General features: G+C 34.5%; 1 pseudogene; it reads right to left on the bottom strand.

Annotated features, from left to right (window-relative positions):
* Positions 1-2,512: 2,512 nt before the first annotated feature.
* LOC104890718 (cell division control protein 48 homolog A-like) lies at positions 2,513-7,389 on the bottom strand (annotated as a pseudogene).
* Between the last annotated feature and the right edge of the window lie 575 nt (positions 7,390-7,964).

Consider the following 7,964-nt stretch of genomic DNA (forward strand, 5'->3'; position numbering starts at 1 on the left):
CGTGTCGAGTTAGCATGCCGTTAAAATATATATATATATATATATATATATATATATATATATATATATATATATATATATATATATATATATATATATATATAATATATATATATATATATACTAAGTGGGTATGTGGGTAGGGTATGGGTAATATACCCTTACCCGATAAATATAATACTCATACCCTACCCATAACCACAGGGTCCAAAAAATTAAGACCCATACCCTTAAATTAGGGTAGGGTCCTGGACCCATTGCCATCACTATCAGGGATAGCTCAAGTGGTTAAAGCTTCCCTCTCGATTTCAGGTAATCTTGGGATCGATTCTTACCATCGGGGCTCTCTTAGCATAAAAAAAATGTAACTCCTATTAAGTCTCTCATCTCTTGTACATTATCCCTCCTTTTACTCTTTAATAGACTAAAAATTTCTCAATGAGATACGATCAATTTTTGATTGTGAGGGATGCATTCAATAAATAAATAAAAAACAAAAATTCTCCAATTTCAAGGTTTTTTTAAAAAAATAATAATATTGTTTTTCTTACTTTAGGTAATAATTTCCAGAAATTCAAGTTGAATTTCATTGTTTCTCATAGTTGTTTGATTTTTTTTTTCTTGTTTTGATTTTACGAAATTTTGATGTTTGAAGTATATGGAATTTAATAGGAGTTTCAGTAATGGAAAGCAGCAATGGAATTTTGAAGATGGCAATTGAATTGGCAAATGAAGGAATTTAATAGGAGTTTCAAAATTTTAAATTATACATTTTGAGTTGAAGAGAAGAAGTTTTTTTTTTTGCCAAACTTTCTTATTTTCTATGCCTTTTCCAAGTTAATTGTTAAAGTTAACGGATGGTATATGATAGTACTCTAATTGCAACTTTTGCAACTAGAGTACCTAAATCGCAACTATTAGCAAAGTTCAGTACCTTATTATGCACTTAACACTCTGAGAATGGTCCAATCTCCCAACTTTAAAATCGTGTGCCCGCTAAAAAGACACCCTCATCCAATCTCGCTAAAAAACAATTCAAAAAAAAAAAAAAAAAAAAATTGCCCCCTAATTTTAAGGCTCTAAGTTAAATAATAAACAGAAAATGGAAGAAAAATAACCTAAAAAATAACAACACGTTCCTCCTCATTTCCCCATGAACTCACTAATTCTTTCATTCCCACAATCCCACAATTTTTGATTGTGAGGGATGCATTCAATAAATAAATAAATAACAAAAATTCTCCAATTTCAAGGTTTTTTTTTAAAAAAATAATATTGTTTTTCTTACTTTAGGTAATAATTTCCAGAAATTCAAGTTGAATTTCATTGTTTCTCATAGTTGTTTGATTTTATTTTTTTGTTTTGATTTTACGAAATTTTGATGTTTGAAGTATATGGAATTCAATAGGAGTTTCAGTAATGGAAAGCAGCAATGGAATTTTGAAGATGGCAATTGAATTGGCAAATGAAGGAATTTAATAGGAGTTTCAAAATTTTAAATTATACATTTTGAGTTGAAGAGAAGAAGTTTTTTTTTTTTTGCCAAACTTTCTTATTTTCTATGCCTTTTCCAAGTTAATTGTTAAAGTTAACGGATGGTATATGATAGTACTCTAATTGCAACTTTTACAACTAGAGTACCTAAATCGCAACTATTAGCAAAGTTCAGTACCTTATTATGCACTTAACACTCTGAGAATGGTCCAATCTCCCAACTTTGAAATCGTGTGCCCGCTAAAAAGACACCCTCATCCAATCTCGCTAAAAAAAATAAAAAAAAAAAAAAAAAAAACTGCCCCCTAATTTTAAGGCTCTAAGTTAAATAATAAACGGAAAATGAAAGAAAAATAACCTAAAAAATAACAACACGTTCCTCCTCATTTCCCCATGAACTCACTAATTCTTTCATTCCCACAATCCCACGATTAACACTATCAAAAAAAAAAAAAAATCCCACGATTAACTATGGTTAATGAAAATTAGGAAAAAAAAAATTGTAGATACCTACATTTGTCTCTAACCTAAGACGGTCAATGATAAAACACCCCTTGCAACACACAAGCTAAATCGAGGGAGCTAGAGCCTTGAAAGACTCTAAAAAGATAGGTTTTACACTACAATTAACACTTGTTCTTGCCCAAGACACCCTTAAAAATAATTTTTAATTTCCAAATAGTTTTAACTTATTTTTAGTCATTTTTTTTTCTAAGCATTTTCGGCATTATTTTTTAAATTTTCAACAATTTTCTTAGTTTTAAAACATTTTTAAAAATTATCAAAATAATTCCAAAAATCACGAAAATTTAACACAACACACTATATTTTAAGACGGATTTTAATATATTTTTCCATAACTTTTGGACTTACACAAACCGGTTTATTAATTTTGAAGCAAAAACGCAGAACTGAGAGAAAGAGGTCATTGCGGAACCTTCCTGAACATTCCAAGCATGGGGCCCACATGGATTGCTCCGCAAGAAGCCTAGATTCAATTTAATTACAAGCCGTGCAATTGAATATAATCACAAATTATTTTATTTTCGACAAAATTGCTGCAAAAAAGGCAACAAAATGGCGACCCACCTTGCTCCTCACATGATCTAGGCCTATAAATAAGACCCCTTGGCTCTCCCATTGGCCATTACAAACAAAACACGCATGCAATGATAATCTGCCGAAATCCTCTCTCAAATACACTCCTAAACACATTCAAATACACATTTAAACACAATTAAATTTACACATCAAAGTTCTTGTTCGATTAAGGGTCTCTTCAAGGTTCTTAAGGGTGGGTTTTCAAGGGTCCAAAGAATCGTTCTTGATTGAAAACGTCATGATGTTTGAATTTCTAACACCATTTTGCATGTTTTATCTAGACCTGCAAAGATAAAGGGCACATAAAATACAAATGCTCCACATTATTTGTCTCCTAATCACAAACAGAACAAGCCAAAGAGTAAGAAGGGATCCGCTAGTTTGGTTGACAGGCTTATCGCGTACCTATCTAAAGTTTGGTCGTGCACTAAATGGAAGGCAAAGGACTCTAAAGTCTGGTCGTGCACCAAATGTCATGGATTAGGGGATAAAGGTAAGGGCAATAGAGCTAGTCTGGTTGGGAAAGCAGAATTCAGAACCAAACCCATGAGAATGCTGCAAGGTTTGAGCAAATGATTGGTAAGGTACTTACGTATGTCTGCGTCACCAATAACACTTCTATGAGCAAACTTCATTGACTCCTCAAAGTGTGCTGGCTTGATCTCAGAAAACTCTTCATTTTAGTCTTCATCCATATTGTCCGGTTTCTGTACCCTCGTCCTATCCTTCTCAAGATCCTGCCAATTTCGTAACTTAATGTGCTACTTAAATATGAAATCACTAAATGTATCCTACGATGCCAAATCATATGTAAAAAGAGCTTCATAATTTTCCACAAAAGCATTCGATATGATCATAGCTCAGAACAAGCATATTTGAAAACTCCGCAGGATTGGATAACGTATTAGCAATAAAAGGAGGATAACAAAGAATACGGGAAAATCCTTGAAATTATCAAACAAGGTTTCACATAGCGGATGCAGGAAATAATGAGGAATGTCATAATGGATTATTAAACAATGAGATTGGCTATTGGCTATTGGCTATTGGCTAACATACCTTCTCAATGTTTTCCCTGGTGGCGTATTTGCAAGCACGTTGGCATATTTCAGTAATGTCAGCACCACACAAACCATGGGTATAACGTGCAAGAGTAGATAGATCGATCAACATCCTTAGAAACTGGAGATTTCCTCAAACAAGCCTTAAAAATCTGAAGACAGGAACTCTCATCAGGAAGAGGAATGTACATCAACTGATCAACACATTCCTCTTCCAGGCCTTAGCAACGTCGGATCAAAAATGTCAGGTCTATTTGTAGCCCCTATGACGAAAACCTTTTTTTTTTTTTTTTTTGCGTTCATGCCATCCATCTCAGTCAGCTCCACCGGCATCTCCCCCTTCTAAACTACAATGCTAAAAAAATTGCAAGTATGTTTTAGAAAGACAACAATGGTAATAAGCTTTCAATGTCACATAAAAGAAGACTCAACATTGACATCAATAATCAAAGCCAAACAGCTTACCTGATTGACAAGGAGCTGATTGACGAGCTTTGTCAAAAATCTCTCGCATTTGCTTCACTTTATCCAAACCACATAGTAAGCAACTCTGGTCCCTTCATGCTGATGAATTGAACTTAGCTTGGGCTTGACATTCATTAGAGATTGCCTTTGCAAGCAATGTCTTACCAAAACAATGAGGAACATAAAAGAGAACACCTTTAGAAGGTGACATGCCAAATTTCTCAAACTTTTCCGGATGCTCCACAGCCCACAGGATATTATACAGTCTGTTGACAATGTCAGAATTTAGAATTGATATCAGCCAGAAGAACATGATGAACCTTCAACCATGAGCTTTTTAAAATGAAATTACTTTTTCCAACAAGTAGAGGTATATAAGGAACAAAAATGCCAACATATCAAACACATTTTTTATGACATACGTCTTGTAGTTCTCTTTTGACAGTTTCCAATCCACCAGTATTGTCTCATGAAACATTGGGAACCTCCACGGCCTGTCATTCAAAGCAATCAAATTCTCTGAGTTCAGAAACAACATACAATCAAAGTTAAAAGGCAAAAGAAAATATTTCGCTCCATAATTATTAATTCTTTCATCTTTCAATATAGTTGATATCTAAAGAGAGTAAGACATTTTCAGGGTCAATGAAAATATCAGAATTCCACAAATTTAGTAAAGGAAACTTACTGTCTCACAGAGGGCTGGTTTGTAGTTCCTAGGGCAGTTTGAAAGTGTTCATTTGTAACAGGCATATAATTCAGCACCTCAGCATCAATTGTCTCGTCTTCCAAGTCAATGAGATCATTTTTCTCCCTAATACACTGAAGAGCTCCCTCTGTGCAAGGAGCAGCTAGATCTGCACCCACATATCCATAGGTTTCCTTTGATATTTTTTCAAGATCAACCTGAAGAATTTTGCGAAAATATTATAATTAGTGACGCGCTGTAAATTACTCTCCATTTAATTATGCTCCAATACTCAGAAAACATAGAGAATTTACAGCTTACATCTTCTGCTAGTTTCATATTCTTCATATGGATGTGAAGCACTTCCAATCTCCCAACTTCATCAAAAACACCAATGTCAATCTCACGATCAAATCTTCCAAATCTTCTAAGCGCAGGGTCAATACTATTAGGTCGATTAGTAGCACCCATGACAATAACATGGGCTCGACTCTTAAGCCCATCAATCAATGTTAACAATTAAGAAACAATCAGCCTTTCAACTTCACCATTTGTCTTGTCTCTGTTTGGTGCAATGGAATCAATCTCATCAATGAAAATAATTGAAGGGGCATTCTTCTCATGCCTTCCTTGAGTTGCTTTCACTTTCTCCAGCCACATTGGACATAATCTCAGGCCCATTGATTAAGAACAAGAGGTTCATTAGCAACAGCTTCCGAAATAAGGGTTTTACCAGAACCAGGAGGTCCATACAGCAAAATTCCTTTTGGAGGTTTGACACCAATTACAGAAAAGAGCTTCGGACGCCTAAGAGATAGTTCAACATGCTCACAAATCTGAGCCATCTGTTTCCTCATACAGCCAGCATTATCATATCCATTAACCAACCTGATTTAATCTATCCTCGTCTTCATGCCTAATAGGTTGACGGTTTACCCTCCCAAAAGATCTCAGCATCAGGGGCAACAACACAATATTCGGCAGGATCAAACTCCAGATGATGATCAATTCGCATGTATCAACATCAGATGAATAAGTTGCATAAGTTCATGCACATAACCATTTAATCTACAGGTGAAGATCCATCTTGCCTATTTATTCGCATCAGGGCCTCATGACGCGCTTTAAGCTTGAGATACTCCTGCTGATTGCTTAATTCCTTCATTCACTACAATCAAGAAGAAAAATGGTTTCTCATAGTTGTAGTTGCTCTTGGCAGAAATCTCATAGTACTGCAGATTCTTTTCCTGTGAAATGTACTCTGTTTTGGCTTCACTTGCCTGTTCTTCAGGTCAATTTTGTTCCCACAGAGAACGATGGGGATGTTTTCACAGACACTGCTCGCATATAAGACCACATTATAAGTATCCTACTCAGACTATACTTGGGGAGGAAAAAATATCAGGTCTCTAAAACAAAGTGACAAACGGGCAAAGATCACGGTGCCAGGTTGGAACATTCTTATACGACATCCATGATGTAACATCAAACATTATGATAGCACACTGCCCATGGATACTGATTACATCAACACTCAGTCATAAGCTTAGAAACAGAAACAGTGTTCTAAGAATCCACCATGCAAAGAAAACTAACTTCATCAATATAAACCATAAATTTTCATCCGATCTCAAAACACAGAAAACAGTGCAAAGATTTTCTGAACTAAGCAAAATCACAAAAGAAGTAGAGTGGAATTGGGTGGGAAACCAACGAAAATGAAGACATTGAACAACGAACCAAAGGGAAATGGAGTTTGACTCCCATCATTTAGGCTGAAATTTAGCAAACTAATCTATAACCTCTAAATATTTAATAGAGAAGCAGAAGAGGAGAAATCCAAGAATAAATTTGAATCTACAACAAGCTTTTTAGATATTAGATGCAACCTTTTATTGCTCATATCATTGATCAATTATGACTGATAAAATCAGTTTAGACTTTAAACTACAACTGGGTGCAAATGTAAGCTTAAAAAATGACAAAAAGACAAAGTCTTCAACACAAAATCATGCTGAACAAATACACCATGAAGATGCCAATGCCATTAGTAGCAATATATCCAGAAATCAAACATCAGAAAACTTCAAACACAAATCGATACTCAAATTTTGCTGATAATTCAAGCAAAACCAATAAAGGATTACCTGTAAAAATAATAGAACTAAATCTGCTTGGAATATACATTAGCTCAGAATGCTGGTTGATGAGCGGCAATCTCGAATATACAACATCCTATAGCAACCGAGTAAATCAACACCAAGCAAGCTCTATTTGAGTTCAAAATAACTAAATTATCATACTTTCTGAAATTCTAATGTTTATCAAGTGACCATATATCTGATTTGTAGCCATAAGGTACATGAAAAATCTATCCCATATAATAACAAATACATCCAAAATCTTAATTTAACCTGCTCAAAAGAAGACATAAAATGGTGTTTTGGCTTTGTGTTATCCTCAATCTCAGGGTACTCTATCTGCATTTATAAGGAATATCAAAAATTCATGCCTAAACCAAAAGGCACGTTCAAGTAAAATTTTCCTAATACAAAGTACTCTGTAGAACAATGTAGTTTGCAGTTAACTGGAAAAGAAAAGATCTCTGCTTCGTCTCTGAATCAAATTGCTTAGTTATTCGGTAACCGGGCCTACCGGTCTTGACTGGAAGATAAATTAGATTTAGATAATTAGAAATGGTCAACAACATCATAAATCGACTGATAATTATACTATTAAAAGAGTTCCATACAAAAAACCAGCAATAAGAAATGCAGTATAATTAATTCAAGTACAGGAATGGGCAGACCAAAAATAAAATTAACATGCCACATGTTTTAGGGCAAGGACCGCAGGTACCAACCAACCCATGAATGTTTCATATCACAGTCACATCTCAATTAAGAACAAGTGAGAAATGAAGATATAATATTTCCTCCATTCTCTTATCATTGCAATGTTTCCCTTTAATGGAAAAATCATCAAATTAGGAAATCTGTTCCTTCTATCTCCCTCTTTATCACATCAGTTCACTCTTTTACATCTCACTCTCTCTCCCTCCCCTAAAAGGTAAAAAAAAAAAAAAACCTAGGTGTTGCAATCAAAAAAGAAAGAGGATGTATTTAGTTCATTAGTTGCCAAAAATTTCAAGTGGC

The sequence above is a fragment of the Beta vulgaris genome, chromosome 4 (genome assembly GCF_026745355.1).
Source record: "Beta vulgaris subsp. vulgaris cultivar EL10 chromosome 4, EL10.2, whole genome shotgun sequence".
Lineage (NCBI taxonomy): Eukaryota > Viridiplantae > Streptophyta > Magnoliopsida > Caryophyllales > Amaranthaceae > Beta > Beta vulgaris.